A 22298-nucleotide genomic window follows, 5' to 3' on the forward strand; every position below is an offset into this window, starting at 1 on the left:
ATAACAGCAAGATTTTAAAATGTTTCCATTATAACAATCCTACTTGAAACTATTCTGCCATCAGCAGAATACATCGTAACCATTTTCAACAGTTAACAAAAACTGGAACATATATTAAGTGGTGGTGTGATTATTCTTGCTTCCATTATAATGTAACCAAAACAACAATTCATGTTGCTTCCCTGCATCAAATATAACATTTCTATCTCTTTATGGGAAGATTTTTCTTCTATGTGAATGGTAACTAACAACATGGATTATGTGGTTTATCACAGCTTATTCCATTATCCATTATTCCATTACCATGTTAGCATTTAACTGGAACTGAACCAGATCTACCTTCTTCTTGACATATTTTTAGAATGTTTAAGTTTGATGAAACTCCATTACCAGTAACTAGTTAAATAATGTAAAACTCCACAGCCATATCAAAAAGCACTGACCTTAATAAACTATATTAAAGCATTCCTTGTACTGTATAAGTATATTTATAATAGACCCTTCCTTAGCATTCTTATTTTACAGTTGGTTTCTTTTCATCTTTACAGCTTTATTGACAATAAACTTGAGAATATAGGGATTAGCAATCTTGTTACAAAACATTTTTTTTTTCTTTCTGTCACAGAAAATTTACAATAGATATAATTCTCTCTCTCTTTCTCTCTCTCTTTCTCTCTCTCTCTCTCTCTCTCTCTCTCTCTCTCTCTCTCTCTATCTATCTCTCTCTTTCTCTCTCTCTCTCTCTCTCTCTCTCTCTCTCTCTCTCTCTCTCTCTCTCTCTCTCTCTCTCTCTCTCTCTCTCTCTCTCTCTCTCTTTTTTTTTAGGAATTGAGTGAACCACAAATTTGGATTGCAGTCTAAATTTTGAAAATTATCTATGTGGAACAAACTTTCTGATCAGTAATGTCATTTTCTGAGCATTGTAGATAAAGATGATTTGAAGAGTGAATGGAATTCTATCATAACATAATTTTGTCTCAAAGTAAACACTGGAAGATAATGTCTGACATCATGGGTCAGCCCAAACATGCATCATTGGTTTGGAACTTAAACTGTAGTCAGTAGAGCTGAACTTTGAAACTGTTTGGCATTTATAGTTTCTTCTCTGTCAGTATCTATGATTTTCTATAAATCTCAAGAAATACGTTATGTAGATGCTGTCTTTCTATCTTTTTTTTTTTATAAATTCTGTTAAATCTTTAACTAATTAATATACATATATCTAAATATTTATGACTACTCTTGTAAAATGTATATTCTTGAAACAAAATTATAAAAAGCTGTCAAAGGAAAACACAACCAGCAAAATGCCAGGATTTTATTTAGGACAGATCATTTAGTTTCTTTTTTCTCTCTTCATGATGTTGGTCTTTATAATTATAATCAATGAGCTGATTCTGCTGTATCTTATCAGAAATAATTCATTTATCTTCAAAATATTTAGTTTTGCTATCTCTGGAATAACTAATTAACTAGGTTTTCTTAGGTTTCAATGTGTTTTGTAGATATAACATGTTTTTTTTTTTTCAACTCCTTTCATACTTCGTGTTCTGTGTTATAACAGTGTATTCAGCTCCCTTAGCCACATTTGCAAATCTCTAACTTTGCACACCTGCTTATTGTATGATGGTTAGAAGAATAGACATGGAATTATTTAAATGTATTTGTAATTGAATAGGTTTTTTTATGGGGACGGTTGTGAGAAATGAAAGAAAACTTCTAAATGAATTTACAGTTTATAAATGATTTTAGCACAGAAAACTGGTTCTTTTACTCTTTTACTTGTTTCATTCATTTGACTGCAGCCATGCTGGAGCACCGCCTTTGGGTTATTCGGAAAAAAAAAAAAATTTAAACATTGTCTTGAATACTTTGTTATTATTATTGTCTTTATGTTCTGAGTTCAAATTACACCGAGGTTGACTTTGCCTTTCATCCTTTTGGGGTCAATAAATTAAGTACCAGTGAAGTGTTGGGATCAGTGTAATCGACTATCCCTCTCTCCACAAATCCAGGCCTTGTGCCTATATTAGAAAGGGTTATTATTATTATTATTATTATTTCTCTCAATGTTCAAAATTAATCTATTGTTGTTTTAATGAAATTTCATTATTTTATTAAACTATTTAACATGAGTTGCTTCATTTGGCTTACTAAAGAATACTGAATGAGTTGCTTCATTTGGCTTACCAAGAATACTGAAAAATATGCCAGGGAAGTGCTTTATCCCTACAGTTTATTTATTTACCTTTCCCTTCAGGTTGCTATAACTTGGCTCTCTTCCACCTATCAGAAAAATGAGAAGAACACATGTTTTGTGTAACTTCTTTTTGGTAATGCATAATATTAATGCATAATTTCTTTTAAGCTTTGAGTAATGTTTATGTATTTTTCAAAAGTAACGTTGTTATTCTAATAATCTGTTTGTAGTGGAGTATAGTGTAAACTATTTCTGCATTCGTATCTTTTTAAAACTGTAGAGGAGTTTTTTTTTTTTTTTTTTTTTTTTTTTTTTTTTAGAACTATCAATGAACATCTGCTCTGCTGAATCAGCTATGTTGTAACTTTTATCCTAAGTATCTTGATAGACACATTAATCACCTAAATAATACTTCTCTTTGAAGGAGATTTCTTAATTAACATGACTAGAAATAGCAAATATTTATCTTTGCAGGATATTAAAGATTAAAACAGGTTACTCTAGTTGTTTGTTTTATTTTTTGTATTTAAACTAGATATTTTGTTTATTTCTTATATTTATTTAGGACAAACTTAAACTGTAATTTTGTGTGTGTGCAAACTGTTCCAAGAGATATTTGTTTTATTCAAACTCCTCTCCTTTTCATGTCTGCAGATGTGAAAGATAACTATTTTATACTTTTGTAGATGAGTTTAGATAAGAACAAATATGACTTGACATCTCATACATGCAGATGGACAAATAACTCTAGTGACGACCTAAAACTTGCCTTGAACCAATTATTGAATCTATGTTAGGGATTAGTGTTATTAAAACTGAAAATAACTACAAACCAAATTGATCCATGAAGACTTGGCTCAGCTCTAATACTTAAAGACCAACAGTCTCTCGTTTCAACAATTGCCTCCTTTTCTTTTATGTTACAGTGTAAAGTAGAAAAAAATTGTTTTTTGTCATAAGAATATTCCTGTGGCATACATTGGTGCCCATTCATTATATTTCAATAAAATCTATTCTATAAAAGTTAATGGAATTAAGACAGCAATCTAACAATAAAGCTTGATTCAAAAGCAAACATTCTGTCTAATCCAGGCATAGAAAATGAATTTTTAGAGTTGTAAGGGAATAAGTGATTTTGATTATTGTTCTATTAAGAGTTGATAAAACATTATGTAGTTGGGGATGAGGAAGGGAGACAGAGAGATAGACATAAAACAAGGAATACTTTGTTAATACAATAATGGAGGTGGCGGTGAACTCAGATGTAAGGTCTAGATTAAAATAGTGGTGATGGAAATAGCGGTAAAAGCAGTTGTGGTGTTACTAGTTGTTATAGTAGTGGTAGTGACAGTTATGAGGGAATGGTAAGAAACAAAGCTATTTTCAAGAAATTCCATTGTAGATGCAGTGAAATGAAATGTTTCATCGCTTCAAGCTATGGCATCTCTCGCTAGCATACCAGTGACTGCTTGGTTTCTGTCTGAGGAAATTTAAGTTCCTTTTTGCTATATCCAAACATCTTAAATCAAATAATGTTCTTTAGCTGGTTAGAGAACTGTCATGTAATGAAGCCACGGCTCCAATTAAATTGCAGCAACAGATAAAATCTCATTTGTAAAAATCAACAAATAACTAACCATCTTCTCCTCTCTCTCTTTCTCTCTCTCTCTCTCTCTCTCTCTCTCTCTCTCTCTCTCTCTCTCTGACTTGTTTTCTTGAAGAGTGAAAAAGAAGAATCCAATAACTACAATTTTTTCTGAAGGATGCTGTAAAAAGTGTTTAATCAGTCATATTCTTTTTTAACTATACTTCAAAACCCACTTCACTCTATGTTGACATCAAGTTTATTTATTAATATCTGTTATATAAATAAAATTCAGCTCAATTTTATTGTAGAATTCCAATTTATTGGTCTTTACAAAAAATAGTAAACAAACAGTTATCTTCTGAAATAGATTAACACTAATTAGTTGCCCTAGATTCCATCAATTCATTTTGATATGACTAATTATCTTGTTTTGTGTTGAATAACATTCAGTAAAACTGAAACAACTCTACTTGGTCTTAGTTAATAAGCTGTACCAGCTCAAATTATTAATAAATGCCCACAATTCAGCTAAAATTATATTATTATAGATTCAGACTATTCATCATCATCATCATCATCATCGTTTAACGTCCGCTTTCCATGCTAGCATGGGTTGGACGATTTGACTGAGGACTGGTGAAACCGGATGGCAACACCAGGCTCCAGTCTGATTTGGCAGAGTTTCTACAGCTGGATGCCCTTCCTAACGCCAACCACAATGTAAATAATAAATAATCAAATTTACCTTTGGTTACTTTGATTTAATAAGTTTTTTTAGTATACTATCTCTACTTATAAGTATGAGTTGTGCTTTAAATTTTATTTTGGTTTCCTAATCATCAAATCCTAAAATGAGTTACATATGTGCATTTTCTTGTTTGTTTATGAGAAATCTATGCCTTATTGTGATGTACTCATGATAGTGTATATAATTCATTGCACCTGGTTTTGAAGTATTTGATGCTTCTATTCTAATAATCAGATTGTAAGCTCTTCTCACTTTATCTGGGACTATCAGTAATCATCTTAAGCAGCAATTTCTGTTCTTTGTAGATCCTTCCCCCTTCATTAATAAAAAAAAAAAATCACATCTGCCAAGCCCCATTTCCATTCAGATACTATTTCAAGCATTTATGTTTTCTATTGCTCTCCTCCCACTCCTTTCTCCAGTTTATTTATAACTTTTATCATTGTGTTATGCTAGTGAATTACTGACTGTTGTCATTTGGATACTTCTGTTATTGTACATTGACTGAAGAAACAAGTTTCTCTATAGTTACTTTATCTAGTTTAAAGCTCTGCTGCATTGCAACACTTTATGACAATGTAGGCAAATACCCACTTCACCACAGAATTTAAAAGGATTCTTTATCATACAGTTCTTAATTATATTACAATTGCAATTTTTCTGTCTGTGCAGTATTTGTATGCAGTTTTTATTTTTTATCATGAATCGTTACTAGTATTAGAAATATTTGTAGTGTCAAAACTAACAATTTGTAACCCAATTTAGGAATGAGTAAACAATATAAATTTGCAAAATAATGAAAAAGTAAAATAAGAGAAATATATCCTTATGATAGAAATATTTTAGTGTAATTGTTGCTTTTCACATTCTTGTCTTTGAATATACTATTGGATTTTTTCTTTATCTAACAATCACTGTTCTTGTGAAAAACTTTCTACTTTGTGATGTGCATTATATGTATCATTTTCATTACTTATAATTTCTTCCTTAAGTCAAGTGTGCATAAAGAAATGCCTTTTCCTTGAAGCAGCCATAACCGAGATGCATCTCACCACACTGCACCAGGTCCCTCACTGATCCTTATTAGCTTTGGCAGAGCTTCAAATTCATGTTGTGTGTCTCTGTCAATGACATCAATCTAGTTGAATGGTTTTCATCTTTCTTAGGTCTTGGAACTATCTAAATTATAAAACCTAATATGGTCTTTTGTTCAGCATGGTATCAGTGACCAACAAATCCTATGCTGCATTTTCACCTATACCATGAGATGTTTTGTGCTTCCATGAAAAGTCTGATATATGTACCATCAAGACCCATTTGAAGCTGTCATTTCATTGTCCAGGTTTAGGCTCCATAGAGAAGAATGCTTTCTCTATATATTCTGAAGAAGGCAAGCTTAGGTGATTTTGAAATACTTGACTGCATGTTACAAGTACTCCAGAATAGTTCCTTGCATGTATGGGAATCTTTCTTACTATCAGCAACATCAGGCCAAAAGTACTTAAAATCACTGACTTCCTTGAGTTGTACCATTGTTGCAACAAATTGGCATGTTGGTTTTTATCTTCTTTGCATTGAGAAACAGATGGACTTTGGCTCCAGTATATTCAAAGGATGTTAAAGTCATGCACATCACACAGTTGATGAACTGTGAGAGCAAGATCATCAGTCTTATCAAGGTTAGAAAGACACTGCTGCTGTCTTGATTGCTTCTGTTTGATGTTGTCTTCAGTTATTCCACTTCCAAAGAAAGGTGATCTCCATCTGCTTCAGAACTACAGAAGAATTACACTCTCACCTCTAATGTCTACAACTTTATGCACCCTAATAGCATTTCCCCGCACATTGTTCCTAATAAAGAATCAAAACAGCTTTTACAAAGGTAGATCAACATTACCATGGACCTTTGCTCATCAAAAACTTACAAAAGAGCTTAGAATTTCCAAAGCAAAAGGTATCAATTGCATTTGTGGATTTTTCCAAAATATTCATTAGTATCAATAGAAAGGCCATTTTACATAGATGAAATTGTCAAAGCCATCTCCGCCATCATGTAGAAAAATCCATCAAGCTTTGTGCAAAGCATCAGACTGTCCAACTTGAGGATTTCTTATGACAGCAAAAATTTTTCAGAGAGACACTTTAGCTCCTTTCCTTTTTGTGATTGTAGTGGATTACATCCTTAGGTAACTAAGATGGAACAAAATTATGCATGCATTTTTAGCAACATCTCTTGATCATAGAGAGATTTTAAAAATGACTAAAATGCATAGTTGCAGACTATGTGTGGTTTATCTTATTCAGCAGCCACATTGTAATGCACTTAATTTCATTGCTTGGCAGGTATCTTGAGAATGTATCTTCTTTCAAGGTTTTGGTTTGACCAATGCTCTTTGAATGAAATTAATAAAAAGGTATTGTATGTAAGCCCATCGTATAAGTGTGTTTGTGTGTGTGTGTGTGCATAAACCTGAAATTCTGCAACATTACTCTCTACAAGATTTCAGTTATTGCCCCCGAGACAATCATAGTGCTTGCTACCCAGGTACCACACAGTGGAATCATCCAAACCATGCAGCTATGCCATACCTATATATAATATGCACACATTGACTGCATTATAGTAACTCTTTTGCGATCTTTTTGGTTTCAAATGTCAAAAGCTGTATGTTCTCTAGTTCACTGCTTCAGGAACCAAGCTCAATTTTTGATTGAAATGATAATTTTGCATTTCCCCTCTACTGGAGTATAAGTAAAGTGAAGCTGAAATATCATAAAAGTATTAGCAGTTGTAGAACTTGTATCATTGCTGATTTTGATAATAAATAGATTTTTCTCCATATATAAAGAGATATTTTATATGTAAAACCAATAAAAATGTTGTGGAAGTATATCTTCCTTGGGTGGTTAGAGTGGATTGCCTTAAGATAAAGGTGGTAAAAGTATTTGATCTCTTTGTATAAATAGAATAAGAAGAAAAAAACTAAGTGTTTTGTACATGAAAAATGAATAATATTGAAGTATTTGTTGGTTTTATCATCTAGATTTGAAATAAACAATGAGTCAACAAGGGTGCTCTTATATTTGCTAAAAATAGTAACCAAATCTCACTCATATGTTACCATATTGTCTTCAAAAATGAAAGGACACCTTTGAAACAGAATAGTTGGTGGAAACTTGGATTTAAGAAGGTATTGATTTAAGTGTTTATAAGAGAAGAAAATATTTGTGAAATCTGAAATTATTAAGACTTAGATATTATGAACTGATTTAATATTAGCTGTGCACCTGTTAGGAAACTAAAATATGTTCCAAAGTTATTACCACTTAGTATTGTATAGAAAAGAAATGAAAACAAATTAATAACTTTATAAAAAAATAAATAAAGAATCTAAAAACTGAATTTGGAATATATTCAGGCTTGCTACTTCTATTTTGTTACATGTAGAAGTTTTCGAGTTTATGTTGATACATTAACTTCTTAAAATTTTTATGGTTCATTAAAAGAAAATAAGATAAGTCACTCTGAAGAATCAGCACAAGCATTAACTTTGAAATTATTATTGCAGTGGGGCAGTATGTGTTTATACATATTTTATACTTACAAAAGTCATTTCTACAAATCCACTAATGTTTCTTTTCTTTTTTTAACACCTATCTAAAAAGTCTTAAATCATTTTTCAGAAATATCATTACTGTTTTGTACTTTACTGTATGGCAAATATATACTGATAATTCGCTTTGTGAAACCCAGTCAGCTGTTTGACTGGTAATAAACTGGGTAGCACCCTCAAGTTATTCAGAAATTCTTCCACCTTATATTTTTTCTCTCTCGGCATGCACACTAAATTCATCATGGTACTATTCACAGATGTCTGGAATTTCTTAAGACCCACATCTCTGTAACAAATTACTATTAACACAACAAACACTATACTGGCAGATGAGTCTGGGTTTCCATGAAACATAGAAATCTATAAATTTTTAAGAAATTTGCCACTCTGTTAACTGAAAAACAAAAAAACAAAAGTGTTTTCCTTTTTAAATCATTAACTTACAGTGTTGAAACGAAAAATGTTGGCGAGAGGTTTTTTTAAAGAAGTGAAAAAAAATGATACCCTATGATAGAATTTAGAAGTGTTTTTTGCAGCTAACTTTCTAAATACACTTTCAAACTCATTTCAGCTTAGTTTTGATATGGTTGTTTAAAAATATGAGTGGAGTTTTAGTGTTAGTTATCCATATTAGATTTCTTTTCTAACATATTATTCAAAATATATTGCTAATGTTAAAAAAAAGAAAAGAAAGAAACTGACTAAATGTTAAATTACACAATGTCCTGTTCACTCAGCAAATTAAACATTAACTTATTCTTAATTATTAAATTGGATCACTTGGAAATTGGTGCATTTTTTCCTCAAGATCAGATTTTATCCACAGTGCCCAAATATTGATTTCTTTTATTGCAATAGAAACTTGTGATTAATTGAATCAAGCTCAAATATGTTATGTCTTTATCTTATGTGGCTACTTCCCACTCTTCATTGATTCCACATGTATTGAGCCTAGTTCACATGATTCCACATGTATTGAGCCTAGTTCAACAGCCATACTGTTTCAATCATGCCATGAACATATCCTCTCACAGTCCAAATTCCCTTACCCTTCACATTCAGCTCTACGACTTGGCTGTAGCTACATTTACCTTTGTCTGATAACCCCTATTCTAGTCAGTAATACCCCTACTCTCACATCGAACCTTATACTTTCATCTATTTGTGACTTCATTGACTGACTTGTCCCTTCAATTCTCATATAACTCATCTTATTGGCCCCAAACCTAGAGTCAGCATGAACCACCACTTTGACTGCATCTCACCTAACTTTAATATACAGCATAATTTGCATGCTCTGGAGTGAAACGTTAACTATGGAACTATTGCTATTGCATTAGTATCAATATATTTTATATATATTATTTTTTTACATATAAATCACTATTATTATTTTTTAAGTGAGGCTTGGTTCTTTAACATTTTCATAGCTTGTAAGAAATGTTTTACTCTGTTCTTGGGCAAAACAAGTTGACTTTTGGGAGCCATGTTTCATAAAAATATTTATAATAATGCTTAAGGAGTTTGCAGAACCTATAGCAGAGTGCTTTAACTTGGTTGACCTCACTTCTGATAAATGGGTTAGAAAAAATGTTTGAGAGCCCCTGGAGTAGAAGGTCATATACATATTTTTTCTTTTCAAAGTATAGGAGTGAGGACTCTGAAAACTGAGGGGCAGTAGTAAGGATGGGTGGCAGAAAGTAGAAGTTACAAAAGCAAAGATGTTGGAGCAGCCAGTTTGGGTTGTTGTCCAATACAGTGGTTCAAATGAGACCTACACAATCACCAAAAGCAATGTCTTTATCTAGATACTTCTGCTCTACATGACCATAATACATTCTCAACTCACATGATTATTCCCCTTACTATCAGTCCCTTCACCCTGTACTTATTTTCATTGGCTTATGGCCTGTGTTTGTGTATATTGTGTTCTAATTCATTGTGTCTATACATCCTGTAAATATATAAGCTACTTGATCATAATTGTTGGATGGTGTTTTTGCATACACTATGCATAATCACTAGCATAGCTAGAGGAGGCAGATGGAGTGGTCCACCTTAGGCAACACTTTTATGGGAGTGGCACCACTTTTAAGTCTGCTGTAGGCAATATGTATCTTTTGTGGGGACTCAGGTGCAGCAAATTGAAGGGCTACCCTGGGCAGTAAACACTCTAGCTGTACATACTGTATCATAGATGCAGTTCTTATTAACAGCATACTACTCTACTCTCTTATTTGGCCTAAATTTTCTTGTATTGTGTTAGTATATATTTGTGTGTTTTAATATATGTATACATACTGCTCTATTCATACATTCCATACTGTTTGTACATTCACTGTACATATTTGCTATGTATTGACTGTATACAATATTCTGATAAAAGTGTAGTTTTTTTGTTTTTTTTTTCAGTTTATGCACATGTTCATGGTTCTATTTTCATTATTTCTACCCTCTGCGCACTTCTCACCACACCTCCCCACCATCATAGACCAATATTACTTTTCTGTCTACCTTCCTTTCTCTAGATATTTTTTGTTTTACAATTCTTACCATTTCTCAAACTTCCCTTTTGCCCCTCTTCCCCCATCCCCACTGTTTTGTGAGTATCAGTTTTTTCTTTTGTTCAACCCTCCCCACTCTGTCTTGCCTTTCCTTCTAATTCCTCAGTTCACTTGATCTGTGACAGTTCACCTCCTTCCTCATTTCAAATGACCTGCAAAGTTTTGCTTCAAGTTTTTACTACTCTTCCTTCTACTTTACTTCCTCCCACATCACCTGTTTCCCACACTACTCACATCATCTCTTAACCACCTCCTACACTACTACTCACCTCATCTCCCACAATACTTACAATTTCCTTCCCTCTTTCCACACTCAACATAACTCTTTCATCTCTCCTATTTTCATTTGCCTTTTCTGTGATTTCAATGTCAGTGCCTGTATGCTTTTCAGTGTATGCCTTGTATGCATGTATCTTATCACATGTGGAAGGATGAATGGCAAAGACAGTCAACTCCACTGTTGTTCTATGACACACTACCTTCATGCACATGCCAAATATTGAAATATACAATCAAAATGTTTTGAATATTGTATGCTTAAAAATAATAAATTTTAAAAAAACCAATAAGTTCTTGCATAATATATCACATTAACTTGATTAAGTTTAATGTGATGTTTGGGCTCTAGTTCATTGACTTTAAATCCTACAAAGGCTTTAATTTCTGAACTTCAGTAGTTTGTAAAATAAGTATCAGTTTAGATATTGATGTCAATTTTATGCTCCTCTTAGCTTTGTGGATCTATTATATTATAAAGTTAATTGTATTTTTTCTGTTTATACATACATAGAAGTCTTAATTTCCATATTCAGCTCATTTGTTTTTTCTTTTTGTCTGGTCAGTTTGCTTTTTTGTTGTTTTTCTCTTTTTTTTTTCTTGGAAGATTTCAGTGTATTTCATTATTTTATACTACTACATAATGTTATTGTACTTTTATTATTATAACAGTGATGTATGATAATGTCAAGATCTGCTTGATCATTGCTAGTTTTCTTTCATATTAAATGTAAAAATTATAAATGCTAATTAATTGGTAGGGGCTATAACATAAAAATTATGTTTGAGCGAGATCGTTGCCAGTGCCCCTGGACTGGCTCTTGTGCAGGCGGCACATAAAAGACACCATTTCGAGCGTGGCCGTTTTCGTGCGGGTGACACGTAAAAGCACCCACTACACTCTCTGAGTGGTTGGCATTAGGAAGGGCATCCAGCTGTAGAAACTCTGCCAAATTAGATTGGAGCCTGGTGTTGCCATCCGGTTTCACCAGTCCTCAGTCAAATCGTCCAACCCATGCTAGCATGGAAGGCGGACGTTAAACGATGATGATGATGATGATGATGATGATGATGATAGCATTTTGAATCTGTAAGTGACCTTGTAGTTTTTTGCTTAAAAATAATGTTAACCCATGAGTATGGTGTTAGCTACTTTAATCCATGAAAATATAAACTTTTAAAAAATATGATTTTACTGAATAAGTTGCTGAAGGTATTCTAGCTTTCAAATATAACATCCCATCATTGTTGGTTACTTTGCACAAAAATCCTTGTTTTCTTAGTAGTTGGATATGACCAAGTTTGAATGCTAAAAATTTAATCTTTGTTGAACAACTTTTCTATCAGCCCATCCACCACTGTTAATTAACAAATGTAGTTGGATAGACTAGAACAAGTAGTAATGTCAGAACAGGACCAAGGAATTCACTCTATACAGTTACATGTCTTACTATCATCTTTTAATACTAGGGGTAGATATATAATACACTAGATACATGTTAAATACCAATAAAATCATGAAGTAATTATTTTAAAATATTGTATGTTATTTATTGCAAATATATTATCACTTAACTATTTATTAGAGTTATACATAGATTGTATTAACCCCAGTTTTTGCTTGCTAATAACTGGAGATGAGCAGAACCGTCGCTATTTGCTTTGTGTTGTACCCAGAGGGAAGATGAGTTGAAAACATCAGGACAACCTCATATAATGTTGAATTATCAGTAACATATTAAGCTCACAAAAATGTGTTGCTTGAACTTGCTATTTTTATACTGAAAATCTGTTTTTCATTCAGTATGTAAAACTCAGTTTGTTATTTCAGATAAGGTTTACTTTTTTTTTACTTTGTATCTGTGTATTTTATAAAATTATGTTCAACTTTTATTTCATTTACTCTGTTTTAGTAATTGGGTAGGTAATACTTCTACTGTCTATAAGGAAACCCCATTACTAGTCCACCTTTATTTTTTCTTAAATTTCTGTATTCTGCCAATTTGAGCACAGCTTATATATACATATATATATATATATAGCTGACTTTATTGGTCTTTGGAGGAGATTAAAATATGCTGTCTGTCTGCTTTATTTTGGGTTGAAGTCAGATTGTTGAGGAAGGATATTTTATGTACTTTGCAGGACTTAAATTTCTTGAACACCTGTTAGCTTTTGTAAACAAGAAGTGCTGGTAAACTTGATGTTATTATATTTCTGTGGATGACACAAAAGTGAGAAGAATATTAGCCTTCAGTACCCTAATAAATATACTTGACTGGTTTCTTGGATTAAAAGATTGAACAAATTATTGTTTGCTTTCAGTTTCGCTCCTACATTTTATTTATTCCTATTTTAGGTCATTTGTAGGTTCAGAGTTTAAAGATTTTGATTCTTTATGTTCAGTAAAAGATGCCCAGTATTAAGGAGTGGGCTTAAAGGAAGAAACAACTTTCTACATTTAATGCAATTTAAATGTTTTCTACTTCTTGGTTAAAGATACAGTTGGTGAAGAATGTTGATTTCAACTACATTGCTATTTTGGAATGTACCATTGCTAGTTTAGAATATGTTGACTAGCACAGCAAAGAAAAATGTTTTGTTTTTTTTCTTTCTTTTTTTTTATGAAAGGGCAAATGATGCTGGATGTAGCACTTTATGCTTCATTTAAACAGCTCTTGAATAAACTTAGTCATACTACTTACCCTTGTAAATTCTGTGCAGTCTTGCAGACAGCATTCACACATCTAATCAAGATGTTGAGTATACATTTTCATTCCTTCATATGTGTTTTCAGTGTCTTAGTACGTAGCTGCATGTATCTTGTAGAAATGTTTTTGGCAAGCAAAAATTCTTGTAGAAAGTCTTTCTAAGTTTGCTTGAATGAACTGTAAACTCCTTTCCGAGATACTTAAAATATATAGCTTTGAAACCTCACTATAAAGGCAATACTAGTTGATAAATCAGGAATCAGTATAAAACGTTGACTTTGGAGGAGTAGTGATACTGTTGCACTTTTTGCCCTGCTATTCATAAGGTATGAGAGAGTAAAATAATACTTTTTTATTCCTTAGGAACTGTTCATTACTAATCCTTCAAAAGGTTTTGTTCATTTTGCTGAGATATGATATATCATGGAGCTGCTTCTCCAAAATATGCAGGCTTCACATTTAATGCTTGCTTCTAATATATGTCTACACATGTTTTGCATTAAATTATTATATATAAACATGCTATCATTTAGACACAGATCATTTATTTTAGAAAGTAATAACCAGGTAAACCTTCTTCTCATCATGCTATTTTAACAACATCCTTCTGGCTCCACCTATCCATGTTAGAACCATTTATAATCTTTAACACAGCAGCTGAATGAATATATAGAAGCTATTATTATATTGGGGTTTTAGAGAGACTCCAATAACAGAAAAAGAATAATAACCCTAGATTTTAATGTCATTAAGTTCAGTTTAATTGATAAATTATAGTTTCTTGACTGTCAAGCATTTCTGTATAGTGATTATAATGCTATCTCAACCATCAGTATGACATTTATGGTAACAAGTATGCGATTCTGGCAAGAAGGTTTTTGCTCCAGTGTTAAAAGGGAGACACTACTCATTTTCTCCTAGATTGTAAATGTTTTTATTCATGAGAAACAGTTGTGTAATTTCTTTTATTTGCATCATCATTCCATATAATTTAAGAATTGACTGCCAAGTGTCATCTCATGCAATTTTCTTTCCTTTAGATAGAAAAAAGGTCGGTTAATACTTTTCTCAGCTACAATAACAACTAAATTGTTATTATAATTGCGGTTGCAGGCATAGCCATGTTGTTAGGTTCGTATCACTTCATATTCATGTGGTTCAGAATTCAGTTTCCCTGTAGAGCACAGCACCTGAGGCAAATTTCTCTTACTGTAAGCTTCGGATGTCATCCAAATTTTGTGAAATGAAAAGAATATGGCCACCCATTGGATAGTATCTTATTCTTTGGTGGTAAACCTCACTCAGTTTAATACCACCATCTTTTGGGTTCCTTGAGAGATTGAAGTCCTCTTTGTTGCCAGCATTCACATCAGGTCTCTAGTTTGAAGATAACTTGATTCCTTGCTTCCTTCTGCAGAAATGTATTGTCTATGGGTTCTTCCTTGCTTCATTAATCTGAGAGGTTTGGCAAATGTCATGATTCTATATTTCTTCCTCTGAGGCTAAACCACATAAAAAAATACAAGACTTGAGTTTTTCACATTGAATAACTTGACAGCAATGTTTGTTGCATTTTACCCACATTGAAATATATGTGCCTGATGATTTCATGTTGCCTTTGTCCTGTCTCAGCACTTTGCTCATTGTCTTTTTGAGGTTCAATACATATACTGAGGTTGCCAATAGAACTTCAATTCCCATTTACATTGTGGAGCCAATTTAAATAATCTCCAAGATGGAGAGCTGGCAGAAACATTAGCACGCCAGGCAAAATGCTTAGTGGTATTTCGTCTGTCTTTACATTCTGAGTTCAAATTCCGCTGAGGTCTACTTTGCCTTTCATCCTTTCGGGGTCAATAAATTAAGTCAGTTGCGTACTGGGGTCGATCTAATTGACTGGCCCCCTCCCCCAAAATTTCAGGCTTTGTGCCTGGAGTAGAAAAGAATTTAGATAATCTCCTTTTGCTTTCTATTTGTGACCTACATTTCAATTATTCGTCTGTAGATCTTAATTTACATTGTGGTTCTACTTAGTTTTACTTAAATTTACATGCTTTGATTACCAAGAGAACCTCTTTGTTTCTGTCATTAAAGTAATGTATGGTTGAGACTGATTGTAGCTACATTAGTATCTCATGTTATGCACAAATATACACACTTTGAGTTTGGTTTTGTAATTACCAATGTTTTGGTGTGTTTGCAATAACCTTTCCGTTCATAATGGTGACTTGGAGTCATTAGTTTTAATTTTGGTTTAATATCAAATTATTTTTGTGTTGATTTAAAGACCTCTAGTTTTCTGATGTCATATTTTCTACTTTCTGGTTACCTCTTAACTGCAAAACATCCTTTCTAACAAGTATGGATTTATTTAGGATATTTCTTTAATTGCTTTTTCTGTCCTTTTGCATCAGCCATGCACATACATATAAATAATCATATATACACATATATACTCATATGCACATAGATGTGTGTGTACGTGTTTACATATAAATTTATAAAATATTAATTACAAATAACAACAACGTCTTTTGTATAAATATTAATAAGAATATATTTATAAAACTACTCTTCAAACAAAAACAGAAGATGAGCTCCTGAATACAATTGGATCATTCCTCTCATACATATGAGCACAAATGTACAGAATGAAAGAATTTCCGAGTGAGTGAAAAATAAAACTAGTCATAATTAGTGATGGGACCTTTTAAATTTAAGAAAATGAAATGCAAGCATTTATTTATTGGATATTTTGAGGGAAAGATTTACTGGTTTCTAGAAACCAGTCATTTCATATTTATTCAAACTGTTCATTGGTTGATGTTAATTTTGTGATTTCTTTTTATTATTAGCCATTTAAAGTGGCTTTAAATGTTCTGAATGAAATTTGGTTCACATTAATTTGATAATGATTTTCCTGAAGTAACTTTTTACTTCCTCTGATATATAAGATAGAGGATTATCTCACTAAACTTTATTAGTCTTATTTACTGACAATTTCAGCAAATTATTGCATAATGTAATGTGTTTAAAGAATTTAAAGTTTATTCAATAATTTAACAGTATGCATTAAAATCATTGAAATAAAAAAAAACAACTCTATGAATTTAAATTAAGAACATTTTTGCACTCCTCAGAAGACAATTCAAATTTAGGTTCAACGGACCATGTAGCCTTGTTCCAGTCAATTGTCTTATTTCAGTGCACACTTTAGTCTTTTTTATTTATCTTTTGATGTCAAACAGTTTATGTTGTATTGTAATAGTGAATCAATTAATTTGCTCTAAACAAATACTGACATCTCTTTTTTTTTTTTTTTATCAGATACATCGAAATTCTTTTGGTTATCCTTTTCATATTTGTTTTCTTCTTTCATAATGAATTGTTCCTGTTCTCCTGAGTATTTAAGAAATCTTGGTGTTACTGTGGCAATTTCACTATTTCTAATTGATTTTCCAAATTTTCTGAAAGCCATAATCATACTTTTGATTTCATCTCTGATTTGATAACTGGTTCTTTGTACTACTTTTTAGTTATAGGAATTATTGAATAATGAATTAACAGCTACCTTGTTTTTGTAATGGTGGGATTGGGAGCTGATCATTTTCAAATGCTGCAGAAATTTTTAATATATTCAAAAGGATTGTAGAATTTATTATTACTGTTAAAATTTAAAAAGGAAAAAGAATTATGCAGACAATTCTAAAATGTAGACCTTTAACCTTTTCATTACTGTATTTATTTTGAGATGTTCTGCGTTTCTTTTGTTTACTTTAAATATAACAAAGAATTTAGTAAAACAACTTATATCATTCAGCTAGTGTTAGGAACATAAATTGTTTGGTGGAAGATTTTAATTCAAAACATATGAAAAGAAGACATTTGTACTTAGAGTTAGAACCAGTTGCAGCCAGGTTGGTAACGGAAGGGTTAAATTATAGAATCTTAATGAACCTCTTCTGTAAATTACATCTATTTTGGTGACTATTTTTAGTTATATTTGTTTAGATGGATAAAGTATGACTAGAAAACATGTGCAAATGATATATTGTTCAGTATTTTTTTTTTATATATATTCAGTCTATATTAATTTATATAGCTGTATAATATAACCCTTTAATTTAGAGAGAAAATATTAGATCTAGAACCAAGAAATTGTTGCCATTAATTATCATCACGCATTAAGTGCATGCTCTAAAAGAAGTCATTGATAAACAGATTTTGCTTCATTTAAAATGTTTCAGTTATAGGGCCTTATCATTTGAGTGAATATGTTGAAATTATTTGTTTTAAATATGATTGAATTTTGTGCTCAAAATCTCATATCTCATTGATTGTTTTTATGTTTTGCTTCAGAAATATTTGTAACTTATCTATTTTTTTCTTTTTCCCACACTTAGAATTGTTAACAATATACAAATTATTGATTTTGAAGTTACAAAACAAAAATCAAATTCATTGACTGAGATCAACAATGGATTTGATTTTTACATTACCTTTGCTTTTTATCTGTTTAAAATGTCTCATAACTAAAAGAACATTATAGGATAGGTGTTTTAAATATTGATTCTGACAAAAATGTGGTTGTTAGAAAAAATATTTCTACCTATTTAATCTTTATTGAATCATACTTTCTTACTTATAGACCAATCTGCTATTATTGAATTCTAACTTGATGCTGTATTTTATTACAAGAAATTTTGTCTGTAACTATGATTTTGCTTTATGTTTTAAAGATTTAGGAAAGAAAGGAGATCCATTGCTATTTCAGACTACTGATAAGTATTAGGTTAATAGGATTATGTTCAGTTTGAACTTTTGTATTTTAGTACTTGGAAGAGAAATAGTGACGAAAAAGGAGATCCAGGAATACAGATCTAGGGCTTATCAATTGAGCTGTGTGATACTTGTGGAGGTTTAGTAAAGTAGATCAGATATAAAAGGGGCAGCTGGGGTAGGAAGACACATTTTGAGAGACATGCCATCAAAATAGTAGTCAAAGAGATATTGGAGGACATAATTTGATAGTTAATTCTCTCTCTCTCTTTCTCTCTCTTATTCAATCACTCATCCATACATGTAGATATCTATTTTTGAATCAAGAAAATAATTGAAAATATTTATTTTTAAGTCTACTTAAATAGTTGCAATCTATTAGGAGTTTTAAAGTATTTAATCTGTGAAGATGTTTCTCATAAAATATGACATAACACGTTTAACTCACATCAGTTATAAAACAAAAGAAAAAAATCATAACATTCAGAATACCTTTATAGTATACCAGACATTATTATATTTTATATCTTTTATCTAAATGTTTTGTTTATACTAATAATTTTATTTGATGAATATCATAAAATATTTAAGAAGCGTTTTCAAATAAATTAAAGATTTTCTATTATTGTATTTCGTATTTATCACAAAATTACAAAATTTGTTTTCAATGAGATTTTCAGTAATTAATTTCTTCTAATGTTAGTGTGAAGTTTAAACCGAGGGAAGTAACTACATTTCTTTCAATGTTTATATTTTAATATTCAATAAGAAATCTCTGCATTTCATACATTTTTGCAAACACAAATGATGTTAATTGTTCATACACATAACTCTTTATCTTGTATCAGTTTACAACTATATTATTATTATTAAACTGCCAGATATAAAAATTTAGTGAGCAACTACATTTTGCATTCTTGTGTTTCCTAGCTAACATACCTAGAACACTTTTTAATTTTGTGAACTAGGGCATGTGCTTGCAGTTGTAGCACTTAGATTGACAGCTGAATAGTTATGGTAATTATATTGACAGGGCCTGAACACTTGAGTAAATATATTAATTTTCTTTCTTTTTTTTATTATGATTGAATTCTACTCTTCTTGTTAATGATTTGTCTGCTGAGTAAAAAGAAAAAGTTGTGTGCTTTGCCTAAGGACACATCACAATAGTTATACTGAATTTTGGACTTTACCTTGAGATCAGTAGTTGAACTTCTTATCCTTTCAGCCACTCTTCAGCTATTATTTCTATAAGCCAGCTTGGGAACCTTTATGTGATCACTCAACCAGCAAGAAATAACAGCTATCTTTCTGTCAAATTACATTTTATCTGAAAAAAGTTAGATAGTGTGATCTTAGATATACTCTGAAGATAAAGCAGGATATTGGTGGATGAAATGCTTTTAACTATATGTTTCCTTGATCAGGATTAATGTAGAGTTAAATGAGAACATTATAATCCCTTAGAATTGTATACTCAATATGATTCAAGATTCTGTATTTGTAAAAAGAAAAGGTCAATACTGTTAAAATGATATTAAAGAATCTATATCTACAATTATCTCAAAATAAGAATATAATAAATAAAATTATTAACTATAATCATTATAAATTGAACCCATTGTTTTATTAAAATACCATCAATCTGTCTGTATTACTGAGATGAGAAATTATCAGTATTATACGCTAATATACATTGGACTAGTATCCTCATCTTAGTGGTTATAGTCAAATTTAAGCTGTTGTAATTTTTGACCTGTTTCAGTTGCATGTCATATTTAGTAACATTGTCAAAATTTCAAACCAAACCCTTTGTTCAACCCACTGAGGTAGAATGTCACCTTCCTGTTATTCACAGAAGATATGTTCATATTAGTTACCCTTATACTTGTAGTGCCACTTGCTTAATCCATTTAAGCCAAAGTATCCATCTGATAAACTAGAACACTTAATATTCAGTCATTTCTTATGTATTATGTTATTGTCTTGTAAAACAATTAGATAATGAAAATCAGGCTTAGAGATTTAGTGTTGTTGATTAAAGGTTCCCCTATTGTGTTCATCTCTATGCTAGGCCTACTGAAGAAGTTATCAAAGCCAGCATAATGCATTGATTCTTTTGACCATCTTGTCTGTCAGTATTGTTACTTATTAATTATTGTAACTTTGTTCCACAAGCATAACTCCCTTTTTCTTCTACAGTGATCAGCTATATCTAATTTCTATGTCTCCTCACAAATTACAACTTCACTTTAATCTTAAACCTTATTCTTAGAGGGTTACTTTCACTTTTATATTCCTTTTTACAACTGCATAGGGTTATTGATTTCTTTTCATTGAAGCTTTGTTCAGAAGAGATGGTTCATGAAAGGTAGACCTGTATTAGATGTTTATTTCATTTCATCTCATTTCATTACTATTCTGATGTATGCACAGCAGATCAGAATTTTTTTCTGACATACATGTCTCTGAATGGTAGACAGATTCAGTTTTTTTTCTTTTTTCTATTTTGTTATTTAACTAATATTCTCAACCTTTATATCACTGTTCTTGGAAGTTGATGCTATGCTTGCAGAGTAGTCACTACATTACTCTAATGGGTCTTTCTCATCCTTATGTTGACATGTGCCTGGGTTGCTTCTCATCACTGTCACTTGCTGTTTATTGCATCCCATAGACAGTCCCTTTCTTCAGACTATGTGAATCATGGAAGTGAAAGTTCTAGTGGTGTCTGATGAATGTAGACATACAACATACAGCTGTCATGAATCTATACTCTGTATGTTATTAGCTTCCTCAAGAAAGCTAGCTTATTGTGTTTTAATTGTCTTCTGTTGTGAAGTATATTGAAGATCTTAAGTTCATTTTGTCCAGCTGCACTTCTTTCTGTTGAAGCCTGTGTATGAAAGTATCACATCCATAACTCAGCCATACAATTGAATTTAATGGTGTCCTTTCTAAAATTATTTCCCCAAAGTATTCCAGGTATATGTTTACCTTTACTAGAGATAAAGGCAAAGCTGTAGCTAAGCCTTTCAAGTTCAGCCCCTTGGGCTAGTGTCTTCTATAGCCCCAAATTAATCAAAGCTTTATCAGTCATTTTATAGACAGATACTGAAATAATGTGTGTGTGTCCGTCCCTACATGCATTTCACTCACTTCGTGCCTTCAAAGACATGTGAAATATGAAATCTCCTACTTGGAAAATAACTATGGGTTAATCACAGGAAAGGTATCAGATTGTAAAACCGTGCCTCAGTAATATATTCATATAATCAGGCTAGCATGAGGAAATGGATGTAAAAACAAAGAATCTATGTTGAAGAATATACAAATTTCTCTTGAAAATTATTATGATAAAGTGGGGGCATTTCTTTGTGGATGAAAACATACATTTTACTATTGACTTCTGATAAGAAATTAGAAAATTTCTCAGCGATCCATATATTTCTGCTTAACATGTTAAATATTGCAGGAGTTACTTCCCTTTAATTGTAGCTTCCCAGATTATCTATCTATTCTTGTAAACAAAATATTGCATGTTCAGTTTTTCTCTTTTCATTTTTCAGTATATGGATATTTTCTCTGCATTTAAAACTTATATATCTACAGATAACTTTCTTTCTATTCTTTCATAAAATATCCCTTCAGATATATTTCCTATCTTAATAAGGATCATCAACACATGATTAAATACTGTCTCATTTTGTTTCTATTTTGTCTCTTTTATTTCTCTTTTACTTGTTTCAGTCATTTGACTGTGGCCATGCTGGACCACCGCCTTTAGTCGAGCTAATCGACCCCAGGACTTATTCTTT

The 22298-nt window shown here is 31.5% G+C and overlaps 1 protein-coding gene and 1 long non-coding RNA gene across 14 annotated transcripts in view; one reads left to right on the forward strand and one right to left on the reverse strand.

Moving 5' to 3' along the window:
- Positions 1–22298, forward strand: part of LOC106873450 (dystrophin) — a 712951-nt gene that overhangs the window by 442166 nt on the left and 248487 nt on the right. The window lies entirely within an intron of this gene.
- Positions 1–22298, reverse strand: part of LOC128250700 (uncharacterized) — a 99110-nt gene that overhangs the window by 41056 nt on the left and 35756 nt on the right. The window contains exon 2 of the long non-coding RNA XR_008266701.2: positions 19674–19810. This is a non-coding gene — a long non-coding RNA (uncharacterized LOC128250700). The remainder of the gene's footprint in view (positions 1–19673; positions 19811–22298) is intronic.

Source organism: Octopus bimaculoides, chromosome 2 (assembly GCF_046866305.1).
Source record: "Octopus bimaculoides isolate indiv1 chromosome 2, ASM4686630v1, whole genome shotgun sequence".
Lineage (NCBI taxonomy): Eukaryota > Metazoa > Mollusca > Cephalopoda > Octopoda > Octopodidae > Octopus > Octopus bimaculoides.